Source organism: Otolemur garnettii, unplaced genomic scaffold, assembly GCF_000181295.1.
Source record: "Otolemur garnettii isolate 467f Iridium unplaced genomic scaffold, OtoGar3 scaffold00005, whole genome shotgun sequence".
NCBI lineage: Eukaryota > Metazoa > Chordata > Mammalia > Primates > Galagidae > Otolemur > Otolemur garnettii.
In genome coordinates, this window is record NW_003852400.1 from 13,487,135 (window position 1) to 13,512,684 (window position 25,550).

The following is a 25,550-nucleotide window of genomic DNA, read 5'->3' on the forward strand; positions in this document are numbered from 1 at the left end:
GTCACTGCAGAGGCTGTTACCCCACACCCAATCCTCCTGGGTCACTGCAGAGGCTGTTACCCCACACCCAATCCTCCTGGGTCACTGCAGAGGCTTGTGAACAGTGAAGCAGAGCTCTCCAACACTCATTTGCCGGGTGAGGTCTTGCTACAACTTCCACTAATGCTAAACCCATTTCCAGGTAAAGTGCAGAGGAGTGAAATTCTCTTCACTTTCGAATGAACTAATACCTAAACTTGAAATTATCAAAGGAGGCATCTTTGTCTTTTAAAAATAAACCACTCAAATGAAATTATTGGTTTGAAAGATACTTGTTAATAACCTAAGAAGGAGAAATTAAACCCTCACTCCTTGCCTTATTACCATAGTAATGCAACTCTATAAAGATGTTAACTTAAGTCTTCTAGGAGTCAAACTACATGAGTTCTATCAAAAATGGCTATTGAGATGATTAGATTTGATCAGAGCTCCACTCAGAAAACTGGGGGACCTGCAAAGATTGGCTTTTTGGTAAACTATTCCCACTCATGCTTCCCAGATGCAAGCTGCTGTATCACTGTGCTCAGGTCTTCATGGAGTCAAACTATTGCACTCTTGACCTCCCTTAGAAGAACCATAATGGAATTGTTTGCTGCAGGTTCCCCGGGCAGGCTTTTGGTTGTTAGAAAACTAGAATAGGACAGAGAGGTGAAGTGGTCTACATTTGGGGTGGAAAACTCTACCCAATTATTGCTACATACACGACTTGTCGTTTTAGCAGAATCACTTATCTGGAAGAATTGTTTGAATCCAGTTGGTTGAATTGCCATTTTCCTCTTTATCAGAAGGCACTGGGCCCCTAGGAGCAAGGGGGTGATGAAACTTGGTTGTCTTATCTCCATCTTTAAAGGGAACAAAAGAGAACTGTTGATGGGGCAAAGTCCAGAAGGAAGGTCTGGCCAGAAATGGGAGTAAGAGATGAACCAACTTCTCTGGAGAGGATGAATCAGAAGATGATATGGATAAAGTAGAAAAGGAAGAAGGTTCCTCAGAGGTAGTTGAAACCCATGTGGTTGTCTTGAGGTTTTCATCACCCAACTGCACAAAGCTGGAGTGTGTTGGTTTATGACGGTCTTTACTGATCACAATCTCCTTTCCTGGGTCAAATATTTTGAAAGAGGGAAAGACATAGAATGTCTCAACAGAGGTCTGGTTATGAAAAGTAGAATCTGACTTGGATATCCTTAAATTGTGGCTGATAAGTTCTTTACTCAATAACCAAAATGCTGGTAAAGTTATCAATGTTTCAAAACTTTTTGCAGCTGATTGCTTTTCTAGAGGCATTTGCAAGAGGTCTTCTGTTACAGTATTCATAACAGTACTGGTACCGTCTGATTTCTTGTCCAAACTCACATTTGTCTACAAAGACGGGCTTTTTTCTGAAGAAGTGGGCAAAGTGTCGGCATCCAAGAGGTTACAAACTTCTGGTCTCTCTTCTGACAACAGTGTAGTTGAAGGGATAATGGAAGGAGGTATGGCTGGCTTTGGATCTTCAGCATAGAATAGTATCAGGTCACCTGTTGATTTCCAAGCATTAATCTGGAATGGTATTTCCTGGGACAACACAGTTTGTGTAGGCAACAGACCGTCTGGGCACTGCTCTTGTTTCAATCCTGCCTTGGAAGAGTTTTCTTGGTCTTTTCCAGCTTCATCTCTATTTGTTGAGAATCTTTTAGTGTGTGAAAGTTACAGAGCCCCTCTCTGCAATGCTAGATGACATTCTTTGATCCATTCTTAATGAGCTAATCCATTAGCGTAAGGGATTTATACACACGGCGCCAGTTCTTCTCATGGTCACTGAGTCTCTGCCACAGCATATTCATAATCTCTGAGAGAGAATCTGTGTTGAACGTCAAGTCACTGATATCTAACTAGAACTAGAAAGACGTTGCTTCCCTGTCTTTTACTTCAGCATCTGAATAATCTTTCACAAAGCTTTTCACTTGCCTCCTGAATGCCATAGGTAAGACAAGTTTGAAGGTGAAGTATAGGATGAGAGAAATGGAATAGGATTTGAAGTGGCTTATAAAACTTGTGACAGGTAATTGTTCCCTAGTTCTGCTGCTCCCAAGTACAAATGATTAATCTTCATGTTGATAAAATATCAACTTCCTGCGAGGATGGCGCAGCCCCAGTGCAGGGGCCCTTTCCCACTCAAAATCAAGCCCCTCCATCCCGAGGATACTTCTGCCTCCTCAAACCAGACCCAAACACCATGCCCTTCCCCGGAGCTCCCTCACTTCTACTTCGTCACTTCCGGCCCCTACCTAGAAATTTTTTAATCAAAAGCAAAATATATTGTGAAAATGAAAATGTGTACCAATGTTATGCATTGTGATCTTGGGCAATATAGGTCATGATAATGATTTCAGTCAGTATGGTTTTGTTCCTTTTGAAGTTTAAGAATTGACATATTCTAACTGTATAAAATTAAATAAAAATGCAAAGGGAGCACAAATTTCTGATCTACATTTTTCTCATTTCTTTTACTTATTTATCCTACAATTACTTCTATGGCCTATTTTCTTACTGGCAGTAAGGGAATTGAAAAGCCACAAATAAAATCTATCCTTTCCATGAAATGGTTCATAATCTAGGATGAAAATGAAACATTACTAATTGGGAAATAAAAAATGTGATGATGTATTAAATATTTTAAGAGTAATTGCTGCAGGGTTTCAAAAAATAATAAAGAGTTTGGTGAGGGAAGGTAGGCAGAGAGTAAAGGATGAACATGTGGAGGAGGTAGGTAGACTTGGAGAGGGGCCTGAACTCTGACTAGACTTTTGTAGAAAAAGTTGGAGTACATCCAGTTTTATGGAATCAACTTGTACACTTCTGAATCTATTTCCTCTGATGTTTTGGACTCGTCATTATCTCAGCAGCAGTGCAGAAAAGACTTATCAGGACTGGCCTGGAGCATTTGACTGGAGAAGGTTTTCTTGCAGGTTGCCTTGTGGCTGGCACTTGAAAATTTAGTCTTTAAAAAGTTTGATCCAAAAGATTGTTTCACCTGCCTGGGTCACTGAACATCTGCTTTCTTTGGGGGTCTAGAACTGGTTAACCATTTAGATCTACACAAGCATCCTCCAGAAAAATACCTTAAATTCTTGATGTCAAGCATGGTTCCCAGGGTAGACATATTTCTGGTGTGTGATTACCTTTCACTACTGAAGGGGAGGGAGTCTTGGCATGGCTTCTCCCAGGAGGAGCAAAGGCAGCCTACACTTGGACTTCTCCAGATCCTGCCTGTGTCCTTCCCCTTTGTTGATCCTGCTGTGTGTGTTTGGCATGTTGTAATAAGCACAGTCCTGTGAGTCTGTTCAGTGAATCACCATGTCTTGGTGGTCCCTTGCACCCCACAGCATCAGTAATTCCATCAGCCTCTTTCAGTTTTTACACCTTTTTCCTACCAAGAAGGAATGTCATATTGCATCATTTTAGTAAAACCCACTTATCACGCTAAAGTAAAAACAGCGTGAGAGTTTATGTCCCTGCCCTACTTAAAATGTCACCTATCGCCTTCTGACACTGTCAGTATATCCCAGATGTCTTGTATAGTTCTCTACTTTGACTGCCATGCCCCAGTCATACTCCCTCCCAATTTCTCTAAAACACCACGCTTTTTATTTATTTGAGTGTCTTTGCTCATGCAATTAACTCTTTTAATTTTTCATCACCCTCTTCTCCCCAACTACCCACTGTAACCACATATGAATGGGTAGATTGCTTTCATCCTGGAGGTCTTAAGTTTAAGTGTAATCTTAAAGAGGGATTTTTTTTGGATCATCCAACCTTACAAGGTACTTTTTTTTTTTTGAGACAGAGTCTCAAGCTGTCCCCCTTGGCAGAGTGCCATGGCTTCACTGCTCACAGCAACCTCCAACTCCTGGGCTCAAGAGAGTCTCCTGTCTCAGCCTCCCAAGTAGATGGGACCATAGGCGCCTGCCACAACGCCCGGCTACTTTTTGGTTGTAGCCATCATTGTTGTTTGGTGGGCCCGGGCTGGATTCGAGCCCGCCACCTTAGGTATATGTGGCTGGCGCCTTAGCCGCTTGAGCCACAGGCGCCGAGCCTTTACATCGTACTTTTTCTGTTATTTGCTTATATAATGCTCTGATTATTTTCTTCTCTAGTAATTTGCCAGAGTTTCTAATTACATATAATACATACATTTATTTTTTGTTTTATCCTGAAATTACTTCATAAATTCCATGAAGATAAAGACCAATTTAATTTGGTAGTCATTGTAGACTTAATTTCGATTCTACTAGTTTAATATGAGAAGGCACTTAATAGCTATTAAATAAAATTTTAATTGAAATATAAAAACTATATAGCTAATATCACTCAAAGGAAAAGACTGCTGGAAGGAGAATGTCCTAGAAAAACTTTATTTGAGAATTATATCAATTTATTCTCATAAGTAAATTAGGACCTGTATAACCTGCTAATATACTTGCGTCAAAGAAATGGTATGTAAGAGTTTTCTTTGGCGTCAGATAAAATACAGAAAAATTAAGTTTAAACTCAAAGAATAATAATTCTTCCCTAGAGCAATGTGTATGAGAACAAAATAGAAGAAATTACAAGACTGGGGATTTTATCCAAAGGCCAATTTCTCCTTCATGTTTAAACTTTCCTGTAGGGAAATATCTACATGACATAATTAAAAAATTGATTTAAAAGTCTGAAAACCATTGGATCACATTTATTTGTGGACTTGTATAGACGTCTACTCAGTGCTGTATGTTTGATTTTAACCATTGGCCTCAAGTCGATTATGAGTAATGCTGTAATGCTATCCACCAGTGATTTTCCTCAATAAGAAGTTTCAGACAAAGCTTGTCAGTAAAACAGATGATCCTAGGACATATTTTGAATTTCAAAAATTCCAAATTTTATATAAAATCAGCACATTGTACCCCATAAGTGCATTAATGTATACATGATTTATGTATTTATGATTTAATAAAAATAAAAAAAGGAAAAAATTTCTATATTTGGCTTGGTGCTTATAGCTCAACGGCTAAGGTTGTCAGACATATACACCAGATCTGGCAGGTTCAAACCTAGCCAAACAACAATGACAACTATAATCAAAAATTAGCCAGGCGTTGTGGTGGCCTCCTATAGTCCCAGCTACTCGGGAGGCTGAGGCAAGAGAATCACTTAACCCCAAGAGTTGAAGGTGGCTGTGAGTTGTGACACCATAGCAGTCTATAGGGGAATATAGTGAAACTTTGTCTCAAAAAAAAAAAAAATTCTGTATTTATATGCCATAGTATAATAAGGTTTGAAATAGAGCTTTTATGATTATTTCTTCTATTAATAGCAACTATTATTAAACATGCTGCAAATTGAGCGCATGTGCACACAGAAACACACACATATGAATATATGTGTATATAATCTGCTTGGGCGTGTTTTACAAAAATGCATTTAAAGATAAGCCTTATATGGCTCTAAAGTACAGGTGTAAATACAGTCAAATCTAGCAACTTTGACTCATTTTGCTGATTTATAGCCAAGGTAAGATGAGAAACTACTCCAAGCCAATATTTAGAAAACTCCGTTTAAATATTTTGTTAAAATAGTTGGTTCTGCAAAGCATACCAGCTCTATCAGAAGATCTGTCTGGAAAAATAGTTTTAAAACGTTGGAAGCCAGTTGCTGTCCTTGGTAAAGAAATGCTTTGAAAAGATAATATTTATGTAGTATGCACCATGCATATATTATATGATCCACCAGACACAAAGTGGGCACCCAAATGCTTGCTGGTTATTTAATTTATCCAACATAACCCAAAATAATATATTTTGTGAAGATAGAAAACTCTTTTTTTTTTTTTTTTTTTTTTTAGATAGAGTCTCACTATGTCACCCTGGGTAGAGTTCTGTGGCATCACAGCTCCCAGCAACCTCAAACTCTTGGGCTTCAGTGAGTTTCTTGCCTCAGCCTCCTGAGTCGCCTTGACTACCGGTGCCTACCACAACGCCTGGCTATGTTGTTTTATGGTTGTACTTGTCATTGTTGTTTGGCAGGCCCGGGCTGGATTCAAACCTGCCAGCTCTGGTGTATGTGGCTGGTGTCCTAGCTGCTGAGCTACAGGTGCTGAGCCTCTTTTTTTCTTTTTTTTTTTTAAAAAAGAGAATGTAAAGCTACTCCTATTTGTTTGACATTAAGGAAAATAAAACCAAAACTCCAGGATAATTCACATTTATGCTGAAAACCAGATACTGTTATATTCATTATAATGAATGAATGAATGGAGGAAGAAATGCATAAACGCCTGCTTTATACCTCTTACCAATTTTTAAGACTCTCGAAGGATAGACTGCGTGCTACTTGCAACAGCCCTCAGCAAAATACTTTGTATAAATCTGATAATCGATGAATATTTTGACTGAAGTCAAGGGCTCCCCCACTCCTTTATTCGTAGGGAAGGCATTTCCGTGCAGTCCTGGTTTCTTGCACCGTGTAACAGGTGTGTTATTTCCAATTTTACCAGGCTTGCTGCTGGACTGAAAACAGGTGCGCTGTTTCCGACATTTCCCTGGTTGTCCATTTACTAGTAAAATAAATACAATTAATGTTTTATAGCAGTGGAAAAACTGGTTTTTATCTTGAATGACATGTGCACGTATCTGCACCGATTTAGGAACATCATGAATCCTTTCACCTCAGCCTCATTGTTCTGAGTAAAATCCAGCAGCTGGCTGGCACTGACTCAAGACCATTTAAGAATTGTGAAGGATATCAGGTTTATTTTTTTTAAAAAACATTATATATTTTAAAACTATAAGAGAATTTAGAGATTACTAAGAACCTTGACTTATTTTTAATATCAAGAACTGATGGCAAAAAATGAGCTTTCCCAATTTCTTATAAATATTATGTTTAGTAATGTCTTACCAGTCTTCATAGTTAGTTACGGGTTCTGAAAATGCTGTGGTTATCAACATCATAATTAGGAATATAAATAGTAATTACAAAAACAGAAAGCTGGATAAAAATTATAAAATTGCAGAATTCACATTTGTTTATAATGTCTTCATCTAAACATGAACCAGATGAATGGTACTAAATTCTCAAGTAGTTGCCCTTTTTCAAACATGACTTATTTTGGCTATTCATAGACAGCGTGCCATGACCTTCAGAGGTAAACTGCAACACAGGTTTTCTGATAAAAGTAGAACAAAGTTCAAAAGTTTTCAAACCACATCTAACTTGAAATTAATGACTTTTGGATTTGTATACCCTTTGGGATAGTTTTGCTGGCTATTTCTTCTGACCTGGACAAATTATATTTGTAGTCCTTTTTGAACCTCAACTATTGTCTTATAAAGAAGAGATTTTCTCTTTGAAAACTCAAAAATATAATTACATTGCTAAATGACCAAAAATGATCATTATGGTTTTCTAGTAAGTGAATTGGAGAAAATCATTGTAAAAATATTATATATTTTAGCATTTTGATCAATAGGTATACTACCAAGTTTTTTCAAAACATTTGTTGATGAGACATCACAGTGGAATACTATGCAGCCATAAAGAAAGATGGAGACTTTACATCCTTCATGTTTACATGGATGGAGCTGGAAAATGTTCTTCTTAGCAAAGTACCTCAAGAATGGAAGAAAAAGTATCACTAAGCCCTACTATGAAACTTATTTATAGCTTTCCTAGGAAACTATGGCTCAATTTTAGCCCAAGAATATGGGGAAAGGGGATAGGGAAGGGAAGGAGGGTGATTGGTGGGATTACACCTATGGTTTATCCTATAACGGTACATGTGAATTTCTCTAAATGTAGAATATAAATGTCTTAACACAATAACTAAGAAAAAGACATGAAGGCTATGTTAACCAGTGGGATGAAAGTATTTCAAATTGTATATAGCAACAGCACTCTGTACCCCATGATAGCATTAATGTACACAGCTATGATTTAATTAAAAAAAAAAAGGTACAAGGACAGGTAGTTTACAACATACTCTGCTTCAGACACTCAGTCTAGTGTTAGTCACGACTGTGTCTTGATATTCTAGCTTATGAAAGTTTTTATGCTGGATATTGAAGCAGATTCTCAGTTCAGAGATGAGCCCTGCCCCTGCTCCTCCATCTCTCTTCCATTGCTGTTTGGTATCACAACAGGTTGGTTCTAAAAGATTTGCTCAGGCCTTTATTAATGTAGAGTGTTATTTAATTCAAAGTAGGGCTTTCATGAAGCCTGAGTGCAAGAAATTAGTTCAGTAAGTGTGTGCTAAATAAATCAGTTAACTTGAAAAGAAAGACAAATTAACAGGAAATTAGTGAGGGCTTGGATAAACGTTGGAAAGCATAATCAGAAAATGACATTAAATTAGGAAAATGACAAACACCTTTCCATCTCAGCTTCCAGCCATGGTGAATCAGGACCAGTGTACTAAACCACCCAGAATATGTCTTGCTGCTGCTAAAAGGAATCCTCACAGACTCTTAAAATGCACTGCCTCGGGGAAAGAAGGGTCATTGTGAAGGAGGCCTAAGAATGGGAAAAAGACCTACTTTTTATACCTATAGAAAATAATCCAGCTCTTAGTATTGGTAAAGTATGAGCACCAAACTCTGTTAAAACTAGATGTTGTCTTCAATGCCAATTTCTGGCACTATGTTAAAAATTATTAAAATGGAAATGGATTCTAAGATCACTTAAGCCCAAGCGTTTGAGGCTCTGTCTCAAAAAAAGAAAGAAAGAAAGAAAGAAAAGAAAAGAAATACAGGATTCTAAGATATTCTTTCATTGCTTGAATGGAAACTATTCATGGCCTAATCTGCTGTCTAGGTATGATCTTGTCATTCTTCTGGCTACTTATTCTACAATATGGATCTTTTCAAAGATAAAGTGTAGATTTTTTAAAGACCAATATTGAAAATATTTAGAGTTTTCACTAAAACAGAAAAAAATCTTTTTTTGAATAAGGAGAGTAACCTTTTTTATTTTGCCATGAGTTATGACCTAATGCTAAAGTTTTAAGTTCCTAAAACACACACACACACAGCAGTCATATCAGAGAAAACTAAATTTTTATATTTTGATTTGAAATCATTTCCTTTTCTATAATTTAAACTCACACACATTAAATACACATTTTCTCTGAGAGTAAAAATGTGGAAAAGAGGAATTATGTTTCATTCTAATAGGTTTGAAAATGTAGGACCAGAATAGTCAAAAAAGGAAACTCAGCACTCATGAGTTGACTCTTTCCTTTTGCAATTGAAAAAAGAAGTTACAGCCAGGATGCTGATGACAGAGAGGAGCCAAAGAGTAGTGAATTTTAGATCTCAGTTATTATATTTACAAACACTTGTCAACATTTATTTATACATTTGGAGATAAAAGAAACAGAGAATCAGTGTCACCAGCTGCACTGGGCACTTCACCGTGGTAGCTTGAGGCATTAGGTCTAGGATTAAACAATAGCTTCATTATTTCTGTGTATTTTTCATATAAAAAATTAAAAAGTCAAAAATAAATCTGTACATAATTCAGACAAAATGTCATTATGTAATATTAAGAGCATTCAAATATAACAATACAAAAATGAAATGAAATGGGTTGGTTTAGACAGGAAAAGAGCTTACAACTACAATGAAATGGAATGAAGTGAAATGGCTTAGTCACTACTTGATGTTGTCACTATTTACACTCAAAAATTTTGTCTTCTCCTAGCACCATGTGTTAGGTAGGGACCTGTAGAAGACTGAAACTGGATCCACACCTCTCACCACTAACAAAAATTTATTCTCACTGGATAAAAGATTTAAAGTTAAGACATGAAACTATAAAAATACTAGAAGAAAGTGCAGGAAAATGCTTGAAGATATTGAATTGGGTAAATATTTTATGAGAAAGACCTCCCTGGCAATTGCAGCAACACCAAAAATTAATTACTAGGATTTGATCAAGCTTAAAAGCTTCTCCACAGCTAAGGGCACTGCAAGTAATATAAACAGACAGCCTTTAAAATTGGAGAAGATTTTTGCATGTTATGATTCTGACAAAGGTCTGATAACTAGAATCTACAGAGAACTCAAACTAATCAATAAGAAAAACAAACCATCCCATTTCTTTGAGAGCAAGAGTCTTGAACAGAAACGTCTCAGAAGATGACAGACGAATGGCCAACAAACATATGAAAAAATGCTTATTGTCTTTAGTCATCAAAGAAATGTACATCAAAAGCACTTTGAGATGCCATGTAACCCCAGGAAGAAAAGTCCACATCACAAAATTCCCAAACTTGTGGATGCTGGTGTGGATGCAGAGAGAAAGGAACACTTCTACACTGCTGGGGGGATTGCAAACTAATACAACCTGTATAGAAAGAAGTTTGGAAAATCCTTAAGGAACTAATAGTAGAACCTTCTATTTGATCCCGCAATTCTATTACTAGGTACTTACCCAGAATTACAAAAATCATTTTATTACAAAGAAATTTTCACCAGAATATTTATTGCAGCCTAATTCATAATTGCCAAGTCATGGAAGCAGTCCAAATGCCCATCAATCCATGAATGGATTAACAAATTATGATATATGGACAGCATGGAATACTGTTCAACCATTTAAAAAGATGGAGACTTTACATCTTTTATGTTTACATGGATGGAGATGGAACATAATTTTTTCAGTAAAGTATCTCAAGAATGGAAAAAAACTTTTTCAATATATTCAATATTATCATAAATCCAATATATAAACACACATTCATATGAATGATAAAAATGTCTTACCACACACATACAAATAAAGGTTTTGATAATCATTTCTTTTTACATTTAAAAAATTTGTGTTAATCTTATGGAACAACTTCTTAACTATTAGTTACCTAAGTTAGTTTAAGCACACATTAACAGATTACTAATTTGTTAACAAAGAGTTTTAGGGAGAGAAATAAGTTAGTATCTATTTCAATTGCATCCATAAGAAATCAGATAAAAACTTTAAAAAGCGTATGGCAGTGCAAGAACAGGGTTGGATTTAAATAAAAATATGGGCAGTACCTTTAAGGAAAGTGAAATATATCAGATGGCACTTAATTATCAATGTGTTTCTATAAACCATAAATTACAGTATAGTTATGCTTGAGTTACATTTTTTGAAAAAAAGTAGTTTATAACTTTACAAGGAAAAAATACTGTCAACAACATGATGCTGTAAAATTGTGGCAAAAGAATTACATTAAGTAAAGATTTCTTCCCGGATTAATAAAATTATGAAAATTAGGAAAGTAAATAATTGTGTTTACCTGAAGTAACTTTTTATTATAAAGAAGTTAAAATAGAACATAGATTTTAATAAAGTGAGGATAAGAATATGCAACATTACCTTTTATAGTTTCCTCTTTCTCGTGATATCTTTTATAGGTAGAGATCTAGATAAATGTTATGAATAGGTATTGGTCCTGTGTGAGAAGGTGGTACTATAAAAAAAAAAATGATTAAGGCAGTCTGTAGTTGAAAACAGAATAAGGACTTTTTCTTTTAATCTATCAGTAGCATTTTATAAAGCTGTTAATAATTCAGGAGCTCAAAGTTTTAACAGCCTTCAACACTATATGTAGAAGAAAGCAATTTATGCCCTGAAAGTTTAAGAGGAAATCTGAAATAGATAATTGAAAAGAAGGAATCTCAGTGCTATTGATGTCTCTATATTTCCATAGATTTATGTCTATAATATATATTGAAGGTTGGAATCATGAATCTTAACAGTTTGTTATTTACAAAACAGAATATATTTTATCAAAAACGAACTATCATACTGTGAATTTTAGTGTTATGCTAGTAAATGTTTAAAAACTGATTTTACAGGGAAAAGGCATCCCTGGTCATTTGCTGATTTCACTAGTGTTAATATTCCCAATAGGCCATTTGGAAATACTGAATTGAAAGTCGATGTGCACCGCTCTGTGGGCACTCAAGAGCAGATAGCCCATGCTCCTCCTCCTCTTCCTCCTCCTCCTCCACCACTACTTCTTCTTCTTCTCCTTCTTCTTCATAGAGCCTCAAGCTGGTGCCCTGGATAGAGTGCTGTGGCATCACAGCTCATAGCAACCCCCAGCTCCTAGGCTTAAGTGATTCTCTTGCCTCAGCCTCCCAAGTAGTGGGACTACAGGCACCTGCCACAATGCCTGGCTATTTTTTTTGTTGAAGTTATCATTGTTGTTTGGCAGGCCCAGGGTGGGCTCAAACTGGCCAGCTCTCTGTAGCCTCTTGAGCTACAGGTGCCCAGCCAGCTCGTGCTTTTCTATACCTATAATTTCTTACTCTTATGTTTTGCACAAAAACCTAATTCAGTGATATGATTTCTACATGATTTTTGAATCACATTTTTGGATAAAATAAAATGATCAGTTCCTGTGATACCAGATTTTGATACTAGATTTCTAGGCTCTTGGTCTCAGTGGTTCAAAGAATGAAGCAATGGACCACAGGATCAGCAGTAGGTTAGGTTTTATTTAACAAGTGTTACAGCTCTCACCAGGAACCAAACCTTCTTGCTCTCCTGCTCTCTCTCAGAGGTCTGCTTTTGGGCTTTCTGCTTAGTGGCTTATATAGGGGCAGTTGTCCAATGAGATTTTGGGTCCTGAAAACAGACCAATCAGGAGCAGGTTTTGAAAATAGACAATCAGGGATGCACTGGAGGAATCCCCAGTGTCTTCCCCCGCTAGTGTATAGTTCCTTTGGCTACTGGAGCCTCCATTGGGGGAGGGAAGCTCCCCGGCTTGCCTACGCTCCAGCATGCTGATTTGTCTGCTGGCTGCCACCACCAACACCACCAAGACAGGGGCGGAAGGTCCTCCAGCCCCTCTCAGCTGAGCTGGCTGGGGCGACACCTGTCCAGTATCACCTGTAGCACTAGTTTTCCCTTCACAAAGTTATTGGAAAAGAAAACTTCATGGATTATTGAGATGCAGAGTGTCCTCTTGAAATAAGTGTACTAATTCCCTTAAGAAAATCTGGTAACAAGACTTCTGTATAAATCAGAAAATTAGTACACTTGAAAAAAGCAAAAGATTTATTTTTGGTCAATGGCTTTATTTGGATGTATATTTTTCTTTCCCCTTCAATAATCTGAGTGTTTTCCAGACTTAAGCATATAATTATACACACCTAGAACCTCAAAGTCCAATTTGGAACCTAATTTGAATAACTCCATAGCTCCAGTGGTGTGAATATGTTGTTTTTCTCCTTGACCTTATTTTTTCATGCTTTATTTTTATATATTTTTTCTAATTTTATATACATTCTACCCAAAACCCCTAAAATATACTTATATATGACAATAAGAGGTATAAATATATAAATAAATTAAAAATCTTCCTCCTGTAGCTGATCTTAACTATGTATGGAATCTGTTACCTGCAAAACTGGCTTACTCACTAAAAGTTATTTGTCATCCCTTAACCAACACTCATGCTTTCACAGTCAGTTGTGAGCACGTGCAGAGTAGCAAAAATTTTGACTTGCCTGATAACAAATATCTCCAATGGAATTTCAAGTAAAGTACTTCCCTGTCTTCTTGTTTCAGCTCTTATAGTATGGACAAGTATTTTTTTGACATCTATTTAGAGGCATGGTTTCTTGTTTTTATGCTTTTTTTCTTTTGTGATTTGCTATTTCAAACAAGAGCAATGTTGAAGTACCTTCTAGTGTTCTTGAGTATAAAAAGACTGTGATGTGTCTTACTGAGAAAAATTCCTGTGTACAATAGGCTTTGTTCAGTCGTCTGTCACGATGCCATCAGCTGGGGGTTTAGTGTTAATGGTTCGTAATAGACCACATATAAGAACACACAATGTTTGCAATCTATTCACGAGGTTTGTAATTTTTTGTTGAACTTCTATTTAAACATGATTCTCAGGGTTATTTAGATAATGCTCTGACTGTTGCTTAATCTGCTCTTTTGACCATGGTAATTTTCCTATATGTGAGAATTAAAATGAGAAGGGTTGATATGAAACAATAGAAAACATCTTTATTTCATTTCTACGATGTTATACCGCAAGAATTGGCACAATTTGTTTCTAGCAAATGCAACTATCAACAGGTTTCTTTCCCTGCTGGAGTAAAAATTCTCTACAAGCTTGAAACGATTCCATTTGTTTCTTATTTTCATCAACACACTGTAACTATCTTGAAGAACTGTGTCTTTAATTATTGTGCTTTGTACCCAGGAGAGGCTGCAAGGAAGCAGACACCACCAGGACAAAGCAAATTGGGAAAGAATGTCTTTGAATTCAAATTTCAATGACATTGTTGTTTTAATCATGAGATTAAAGATGGGGACAAATGAGACCGAATGTGGGGTCTGGAGACAGTGAGAATGGGATGTTTTGCACATGGTTAAAAGTTACTGAGAAGAGTATGTACCAAGCAACTGCGCCTATTATCTCTGTGCGAATGCCTGCAAAGCAACATTACCCAGACATATGGAAGAGGTTTTTGTCTTCCCAGAAAGAAATTAAAATGTAAGGAGAGGAAGTAAAACAAGCAGAAGGGGAATTCATTTATTATATGGCTCCTGTGGACCAGATTGCTCAGGGATGACATTGAAGAAACCCCTATGAAAAGTGTCCCTTATAACTAGCCAACCCAACCATATGTTTAAAGCATTTTAAATTTCCCACCAGAGGTGACTCTCAGAAATACTAACAAGATCGCTTTAGACAGTCCAAAGAGGTTTACAGGTTTAATGTAACTTTAAACAAATTTCTTAGAGACATTTGGAAGGAGCCTCCCTATCCCCTAACCTGTTCAGATTAAGTCACAATCAGCAGCGATTATTGTTATGGTTTATTTTTTGAGTATCACTTAGCACTCTAAAGGAGAATTCCAGGCTTGCTTCAATGCAGTGCTTTTTGTTTCTTAACAGAAGGCACAGATACACTGTTTCTTTTTCATATGAGATTCAACCCCAATGTATTATCTCTAGAAAACATTGATCTGTTTTATTAAAGGGGATGAGTGCAATATTAAGCAGCTAGCTATTAATTATTGCTTCACTACTAAGGCAAAATAAAAGGTATTTAGTATTTATTTTCTCTATAAGAAAGACAGAAGCCACACCCGTATTTTAGGTGTTACATTTCCCCCACTGCATGTTTTCACCCTTCTAAATTGTATTCAAGATTTTCCTTCTTGAGAAATTTCATTTTCAGCACCAGGAGGCAAACTAGACATTTTAGGAAGTCCGGAAGTAAAGCAAGGTAGAATTTCTTTGAATTCAAATTTGATACTTTTTTTTTTAAATCTTGAGATTAAAGATGTGTACAGTAGAGAGCTAGTGTGGAGCCTGGAGACAGTGAGAGGGGGGTGTTTCGGAGATGTTTGAGAGTTACTGAGAACGACTCATGCAAGATTAAGGAACCGTCCCTATTCTCTCTGATGGAATAAATATAGAATAGAAAACTAACCCATTAGTAACTGTATTTATTATGAATAAACTGGACTGATAGTATTTTTTATGCTGAAATAAAATACAGACAATTTTTAACTTGTTATTAATATAGCAACTAGTAACCTAATTTTTATTTTCCCCAAAAGGAAAATAACCAAAGAGGAAAAGGTGAAAATATTACTTAAAATAAAACTACCTGGATTTGAGTGTACCTCTAAGAAGAATATGTAGGGGAATGAGAAAAGGAAAAGCTCTAATTTTGAAGCCTTTATTATTCATTCTATGTTGCAAAAACAAAGCGATTGTCGGCAGCAGAACGCTACCTTGAGAAAGAAAGACGAGGTGGAGCGGTCTTTCAGTTACTGAAAGTAATAATGGAGACAGTTACCCTTGGTAAGGAAAAAAATAACTTTAAGCCATAGAAATTTTGAGCAAAATAAATGAGATAATATGTGATGAATGAAATTTTATGTAAATTTTATATATAATTGCTTGTTATCAATAGAAATTGAAATAATCATAGCAGAGCTCCCTGGGAATTGTTACCTTAATGGTATTTATACAAAATATCCATAAATGATATGTCAGAGAGCTATTTGGTGATTTTCTTTCTTCTTTTTACTTTTGAGGTTTGAGAATAACAAATACTCTACATTATAGATGGAGGTGAACTACAGGGCATTTCACACAGTTGTGAGCACAAAGAAGAAACACATTGGTGCTATTTGGGTAATGATTCTCATCTAGAGAGAAAAAGTGAATACCGAACATTCAAATGACAAACTCTAGATATCATTTGTGATATGGGTCTAGGGTTGGTAAACATTTTCCGAAAATATTTCAAACATGTCTGGGTATCCGTGTATGTGTGTGTGTGTGTGTGTTGAGGTTACCCAGCTCTACCGTTACAGCGTGAAAGAAGCCATTGAGAATGAGTTAAGGATGACTGTACCGTTGTCCTCATCTGTCCCATGGGCCATTGTTTGCCAAATTCTAATATGTAGTAAAGCTAATAATATACTTCTAGAGAGTTTCCTTATGTTATACCAATGCCAGACAAAGTGATATGAAAAGCCATCCATGGGCTGTCATGATTAGGAACATAATTAGAAATAATTTATTTAACCAACCTTTGTCAAACACCACTTAGTGGCAGACACTTTGCTATAATCTAGGTAAAAAGACTCACAGGACTTGAGTTCTGCCTTGTGAGGAACAAACATGGTTGTGGGATAACCGGTTGTTATACTTCTACAAAGCTATAATGGAGCAAAAGGAGGTTTTTAAAGGCCCAATTAGAATGATCAAAGGATTGGAAAGCCTTCTTTATGAAGATGCACTTAGATAATTAGGAACCTATAATATGGAAAGCATAACTGAGAGGTGATGTCTCTGCTTTTATTAGAAGAAACTTCATAGACGCTAATAGATTACAGGTGGTTATTTTATACAGTCAAGCTAGCTTGGGCAGTCTCTTTTGTTGAATATTTTTATAAAGGCTAATAAAAACAAACAATAATACAGCAGAAGCAGAAATAAAATTTCTTAAAAGAAGTAGATATTTGATGTCTGACAATTCAATTTTTTTGTGTACCATAAAGATATTTTCTATATGTATAAATGTAGGTCATTACAAAAGTTTTGAGACAGACTGTGTTGGGGTCCATTACTTCACTTCCAAGAAACACAGTCAACAGTGTCCCTTTTGATTTACTCAAATCAAAGTGCAAGTTTCAGCTTGCTCGGCTTATGGGTGTGACTGGGAGGGCTTCATTTGTTTCTGTCCCTGCAGATTTTATTTCTGGTTTTCTGTGTATCTCAAAACTTTTGCAGTGATGCACATACTTTTCACATTGGTGTTATCCTAGAGGAGATTTAATCTTTTTTTACTTAATATCATATGTTTTCCTGTTGTCAGTTATCATATTATAATTCCATTCAAATTTGGAATTCTCTTCTGGTATCTTTGACATTTCACTGTAGAGTATGTTACCTTTTGTTGTCTTCCTAATTTATATATTTTTTAAAGCAAAGACTTCTCTCTACTGAGCTCACTTTATCTAAACTGTCTATTGCATCTTCCCATGACCAGCTAAAGATACTTCAAATCAACGTATTCTAGAAATAAACTATCATTATCCTTGCTTAAAGATATTATATATCCTTTACCCTTCATCTTTTCAAATAGTATTATCATAAACCAAATTCTTAAGGCAAGATTTTAAGGGTTACTTTAGAGTCATTCTTTTCCCCGTCCTATGACTCTCCAAACTATTATGTCTTAATCCTGTCACCTTCACCCCCTTGGAACCCATGCCTTAGTCTAGCTGATAAAATCCTTGACTATAATGGCTATAAAAACTCTTTGGTAGTCAGGCACAATAGCTCACTTCTGTAATCCTAGCATTCTGGGAGGCCCAAGCAGGTGGATTGCCTGAGCTCATGAGTTCAAGACCAGCCTAAGCAAGAGCAAGACACAGATTCTACTAATAGCCAGGAGTTATGGTGGGCATCTGTCATCTCAGCTACTTAAGAGGCTGATGCAAGAGAGTAGCTTGAGCCCAAGAGTTTGAAGTCACTGTGAGCTATGATGCCATGGCACTCTACCACGGGGATACAGTGAGACTTTGTCTCAAAAACAAACAAACAAAACCCTCTTTGGTAGACTCTCAGTATTCAATCTCTCTTCCTCCATACTCCAGAATTGATCATTCTAAATAAATGTCTGATTATGTTAAACCTGATTGAAATGCCTAATTGAGTCTCCATAATAACGCAGACTCTTTAAAATACTGGTAAGAGCTGTATTATAATTTGGCTGAAAATATTTAAGATTTGACCAGTTTACAAGGATCCTATGTGGCTGACAGGATATCTGGCTCAGATGGTGGTTTGGGGGCTCTTAACTCTGTTTCTCTGAGCTTAACTATCAGATTTTGCTGCTTCTCTCTCCCTCTCTCTCTCTTTTTTTCCTTTCCCTGTTTTCTCTTAAGAAATTAACACTTGCTTTTCCAGTTAAACAATTAAAAGACTCAGAATACAACTCAGAAGGACACAGTTTAATATATAACTGTTTAGGAAATTCTATGATAGCTTTGCCTAGTTCTCATTCTCTCTCTCTCTGTCTCTCCATTTCATCTTCTATCTTTCACCCCCTTTGTTATTAATACACATTAACCAAACCAGGAAACGTAGTATTAAAGAATCTAAATATGCATCTATTTATCTGCTAACAAAAGTGCATACGTATAAGAATGGAAATAATGTATTCAATGTTAGGAAAGAAAGGACCATATTCTGAAGCCAGTTTATGCTAAGTTTACAGATATGTCTTGACTGTACTGAGGTTCAGGCATGTTTTCAGAGGATAAACAGATTTTGATTATTTCGTTTTTATACTAAAATATATTTGTGTGAATTAATGCATATAATTTATTTTACCATTTAATTTATTCTAGTTTATTTTTATTATTTTTGACTTTTGGTTGAACAAGTTAATTAGCATGCACCACAACTTCCCTGGATCATATCCTATTAAATAATAATATTAATAATGGCACATAAAAGTGATTTTTTTTTTTGAAGCCATCATCATAACTCCGAGTAACCTCAAACTCTTGGACTCAAGTCATCCTATTGCCTCAGCCTTCCAAATAGCTGAGATTACAGGCAGCAGCCAAGATGCTCAGCTAGTTTTTCTATTTTTAGTAGAGATGGGGTCTGTCTCTTGCTTAGGCTGGTCACAAACTTCTGAGATCAAGCAATCCACCTCCTTAGCCTCCCAGAGTGTGAGGATTATAGGCCCAAGTCACTGCTCCTGGCCTCGTAAAAGTGATTTAGGTACCAAAAACGTATAGGCCAATATGAAATTCAGAAGATGAAAGTTGTGGATGTGCTGCACACTTACATACACAAACATACACAAACACACACTACAAACTTTATTATTATTATGTCATATATCTCAAAGTGTGTGATGGTGTTCAATTCATGATTTCTAAGTTAGTATTATTAAAAACAGTATATTATAGTATTGAGTGCTAATTATTATGGGAATTTAATTTACTAATAATGAGGAAAATGAGTTTTTAAACTGTAAGCTGAAATTCCACAGTTCTATTTGTTTGCTAACTTTTCATACCTCATGCTGAATTCTATAGACAGCTCTTATATCTCATACTAATATGTGTCACTATAGAAAACAGTATAAGGAAGAAATTAGCTTCAAACCTCACAAAGTTTTCCAGGGAGGACAAAAAAAAATCAACTTTTACAAAAACTGTCCCAAGGCCTTTGTGCTGAGGTTTCTACGGGCCAGCTGATACAAGATGTCTAGTGACGTGTAAACACAGGGAAGAAGGGCCTGGATCCTTCTCTGTGATCTCGCCCTTGACTGATTCACGGGACGAGAAGGAGTACTGTGTTAGTGATGACACGCATTGATCCCTACAGTGATTCAAGTATTTATAGACAAAGTTTTTCATCTTTCTTCTTAGTTAGAATCTTGAACCACTTAAATCCAGACTATACCAATTATCAATGACAGCTGTCTGAAATTCAGGGTTCCTTGAAAATATTATTAAAGTTTATTTTAAACTATCCCATGAAAGATGCTCAAAGACACCATACTCAAGTTCTTCCATGTAAAGTAATGGGAAAGGCCTTTAATATTCGACTTCCTATATGATAAGATTATTATATTTACAAAGCAAGAAACAATTATTTAGACTATATTATGTTTGTTTCAAAATGGTTAGTTTGAAATAGGATTCAGGCTGAATCATTGGTAAGTATAATATCTAATGCAACATAAAAATTTAACACATTGGGAATTACAAACCTTTACCTTTGATTATTAGTATCTTCTCATCTCTTTTTGAAAAATTGAGCAAATATAAGGAAACATAAATATTTTTAATGTCTTAGTCATCATTTTTGTCTTATTATGTTTATTTTTAATATTGTAATATGAGAATCATTGTAGAAATACACTGATATTTATCAAGTTTATTTTTTCCTAAACAAAAATAAATGAAATCATGTGTTCATCGATATGCTTAATATGGAATTAATAAATTAACTGAACAATTATTACATTTATTTTTAAAGTACCTACACAATGAGAAGTCATGGTAGATATCAGGTGGGTCTAAAACATTGAATATGAACATGAGAAACTATTAGTGACAGAATTTTGTGACACTTGCATAATGGGAGCAAATGCAATGCCACATTAGGGAAGTATACCATTTTGAAACTAAATCACTGGGCAATTTTGGTTATCAGGAGCAATGCAGTGATTTTTTTTGAAGATTTCAGCATTGAATTTTAGTAATATTACATATATAATGTACTTAAAATTGTATCAAAACATCCAAATCTATCAAGTATTGAACACAAATGTCTTAACACTGTGATTAAGTAAAGGAAGTAAAATCTATGTTAATTAACAGGATATAAGCACTCCAATTTGTACAAATAATCAACACATTGAATCCCACAAAGATATAAACGTATTCACAATCTATGTATATATGACTTAAAAAAAACTCTTTCCCACTATAAATTGCATTAATTTCTTATTTGTTTTCACACCTTTATGTGGGCACCCAGGTGAATTTTGTGTTTGAGTGTAAAGGCTAAACACACAGACACCACGTTCCATTGAATGCTAATGACTTTTAGCCATGTATATGGAACATGCTCTCATCACAAAATGATAATATTTCAGTAATAAATAAACACATAACACACTTTCTTGTCAAATGCTTGGAAATTCTAAATATTATGTAAGCCTTGTATTATTTTAACTTTTAAGAGCAATTGATTAAATTTGCACATAGAACTTATTATTTAACTTTAATATTTCTAGACCAACTTAATTCAAGAGTAAATGACATTGCAAAGATATCTTTAAAAAGATCCAGTTATTATGCTTTAAATATACAGCATATCTCTGGATGATATATAAGAAATTTCTAACATGGGTGCTTTACATAAGGGGTCCTTAGTTCTGAGTAGGAAGGAAGCTTACTTAATTGGCTTTTTGTCTTATTGTTTGGCATTACATACTCTTTACAACATGGTTATTGTTCAAAATTTTTACCATGTGCCATCTGTAACAGATTAATTGTAGAGTAAAATGTGGTAAATATTATAATTAGTTTTTTTGTTAAATGTCATTTGCAACTACTTCAAATGTTCTTGAGTCTAAGCAACTACTATAAAGTAAATTTGAATCTAAAATGTAAATGTTATTGTCAAGAAACCTTTTAATAAGTAAATCTATATACTTTAACTCAAGATATGCATTTATAAAATGCATGTGGATATTTTCTTTCAAGTGGCAAAATACTTTTCAATTGTCATTTTTTATTCCACTGCTATTAGGCTGACTTTCTAAAATAATTAAATGATTGTATTGGATCATTTAATTCTTAAAACAAAAAAAAAAAACATGTGAGGTAAGAATTATATCCACTTTAGAGTAAAGACAGCTAAGGCTCAGAGAAATTTAGAGCTTCCTTTAAGACCAATATGGTATGAAATGATGGAGCAGTGTATGGCTTAATCCAAGTGTTGTCAAGTCTGTCCCTACCACTTGTTCTGTTTTCTCACAGTATTTTCTGAGGTAAGATGTACAGAGCAGAAAACAATAACACATAGTTCCCAGTGTAAGATGAAAAAGTACAATAGCTTACAATACTTTTTTATACAAGAAACTGAAAATTCAAAAACTGATAAAGGGGTGGGAAGGTACAGACGGGGAGCATCCTGAAGAGAGTGTGTGGCCTCGGTGCTCTGAAGACTTGCGTTGACACCTGTTGCAATCTCTGACTTCATTGGCACCATGATGCCTAATCCATGCCATGAGGATCTCTGCTGTCCCTCTTCACTTAGGATCAAACCTCAAGTGTCCTTGCTAATATTATTGCCTGAGTCATAGTAGGGACTCATTAATAAGAATCTAATGCGTAATTGCTACTTCCTATCATCAGCCTAGAGAACAATTTTGTTTTCTTAAATCCCAAAATGATTGTGAGTTGCAGTTACCTGATGCCAAGGTTGTTCTAATATCCATAACTTATTAGCCCTTAATATTATTAATTATTATCTCATCATTGATCCTCCACTCTTATGGTCAACTAACTAGTCAGAATAGAACATATTACTTTGTATACATAAGACCTTTCTCTTTTCCTTCTCCATGCACACCAATTGTTATTTGCCTTACGATTCACAATGAGGATACTGTGTTCTTTCTTCTACTCACAACTTCCTGAAGACATTATAGCTTACATCATTAAGCATGTGTACATTCCACTCAGTTTAACAAATCTAACCTAGGTTAGTACAACGCTCTGAACATAGTTAGTAGACTGTGTCCAGGCCTGTCCTGAATCGCCATACAGAGTATAGTTTACCTCAGTGAACTGTGAAAAGTCACTTACCCAAGAGATATTTGACAAGAACATAATCATGATACACAGATTTCTTTCAAGGCTCTAACAATGATGTACCTGAAATTCTTGAAGATCAAAAAGAGAAAATGATTTGTCTTTCAATATTCTTTTGCTAGAAGAATGCTCATTTGGAGTGCTACATAGAGTACATTATTATAGATGTGTTCTTGCAAAAAGATCTATTATGACAAATGTGCTTTTCCTCTATTGCCCCTAAGATGTAGGCAATTGGTGATAAGTACACAATAGTCTACTATAAATGAAAGTACTTCTTTAAATTTCTCTAGGATATTCGTAATTATATATTGTGTTATATCGGTCTGGAGTTGTATCACTGCTGCTCAACTTTATGAAAAGATACTGACAAAGCTATGCTTGTTGTTATACGAATCCTCTAACTTAGGAGAGGCATAGTAAAAGCTGTAGTATGTTATGGTAAAATTACTTGGGTAATGGTCTCTCTTCGGGATTTTAGAAAATCGAAATAAAGTAATTTCAGTAAAGATGGAAGAGGTAAAATAGACATGGGGACCATTTAGTCCATTACAATACTATTAAGACGTCACCAGATGGAAAATCATATGACATTTTTTCCATGATACTAAAAGACCAAGGAACATATTGCTCCCTTCAATGGATCATGTTGCATGTTCTAAGTTATAAAAATATGTAATTTTCACTGTGATGCCAGAAAGAAGTTATTATTATCATCTGTAGTTCTATTGCCTTATAAAATATTTTGTAGTCAAAAAACATTAGGTTAACACTTTAATTGTGTTTGCCAGCACCAATAAACAGAACATGAAACCTGAGTTTGATCACCATGAAAGATTTAGATCCATCTTCAGTTAGCTTGGAATGAGTAAATAGCCTTTAAAATGAATGCCTTGGTTAATTCACTGAAATCAATAGTGCTATCTCCCTGTAAGGTAATAATCTCAGATTGTATTACCTTAGAATCTACATAAGAAACTTATTTAAAATATCTATTCTTCTACCCTCCCTCACTGAGTCTGATTTAGTGGAACTGCGGCTTTGCACAGAAATTTTTACTTTCCGTATGAGCTCCACATTCACGGTCTATAAACCACACTATAAAAACCATTTTGGGAAAGTGCTATCAGATCAGCCTCACCTCTCTTGCTCAAGTTCCTCACTAAGAACTGAGAATTCAGAGTTGATAACCTCATGGCCTTCAAATTGCTTTCTACAGTTGAAAAAGTAAGAAGAAATGTAACTGCTCCAGAAGGCACATTTTCAATGAGAATGCCAGCTTCGTAGAGGCTTTCAGTATATATTTGTTGAAAAGAAGGAAAGAAAGGAAAGAAAAAAAGGAAATAAAGAAGAAAGGAGGGAGGGAAGAGAAAAAGCTAATGAAGACTCAAAATAATTTTTAACTTTTAAATATAAGCTTCTATTTATGTTCCCCCGTTGAATCAAAGTAACTGGTATCACATAGTGGGGAACCTGAAATGTCTTAAGATTGGCATGTCACCAAAAGTCAATCCAAACTCTTGAAATGGGGCCTCTTTTCTCTCTCCTGCCATGTCCGTGGTAGGTTTCCTATTCAGCCGGTGCACTGCGCCCCAGGGGTGCTTCAGGTGTGCAACAGAACTTAGCTACTGTGCAAAAAATATGAAGCCAGGACAAGTCACTCAATTCAGGCTTAAATATATGAAGTTTTCTTTCAGTAACTTCTATCTCATACTTTCTTTTCCTCCATTGATTTATCTTCTGGATCTTGCTATGATTACTAGTTCCATTCTCGCTCTCTCGCTCTCTCTCTCTCTCTCTCTTCCTCTCTCCCTCTCCTGTCTATCCCTCTCCTTCTTTCTTTTTGTCTCTTTGTCTTTCCCTCAATTCCCTCTGGAGGACTAATGGGTTTTCTTTTGTTTTGTTTTCTCATTGTTTTCCCCCAGCCTTTAGCACATTCTACTGAGTAAGCCCAGACTGTAATTAAGTTTTTAGTTCTAGGCTTGACTTCTTCACTATACTTACATCTTAGATAATTCAATTTATTTCTGGAGACTTAAATTTCATTATCAAAAATTTGGGAGAACTGTTAGAGAAAAATCTCTAAAATCCCTCCTCCATTATAATAGTGTGATTCACTGCTGAGAATTGATTTTGCCTGTCGAGCTAATTCTGATACTTCAGAGTTGCCTTTTTATACTGTATCCTCTGCTGTTCTTTCATTCTCTGTTAAGTTTAAATAAATCCACAAGTTTCCTGAATGTAAACTCATAATTCTCTATCATTTGGGGGGAGGAACGATATTTTGTCACAACTCTAAAATAGAAATGGGAGCCATTTCCTCCATTATGATGCTATTAATAGGTAAAATAGAAATAGGGATCATCTCTAATAGTTTAAAATTCAAAGGGGCTTTGATTTTATGACTTTGACTTGAGAAAAACTCACGTTGAACAGGACAGATCGTCTATTCTCTGAATTCTCTCAAGTTAAGATCTTGTAAAATTTTTAGCAACAGGGCAATTGCCTTGCCTTGTTATCTGAAAAAAAGGTCTGCGGACACAACCACACACATTTTGTTTTTCTAACTGGCAGGTGGCTCACAGTCCTAGGCTCTTTTTCTTTGTCATT

General features: G+C 35.6%; 1 pseudogene; it reads right to left on the reverse strand.

The window, feature by feature from the left end:
* Window positions 1-451: 451 nt before the first annotated feature.
* LOC111721784 lies at window positions 452-22,335 on the reverse strand (annotated as a pseudogene).
* Window positions 22,336-25,550: the final 3,215 nt, after the last annotated feature.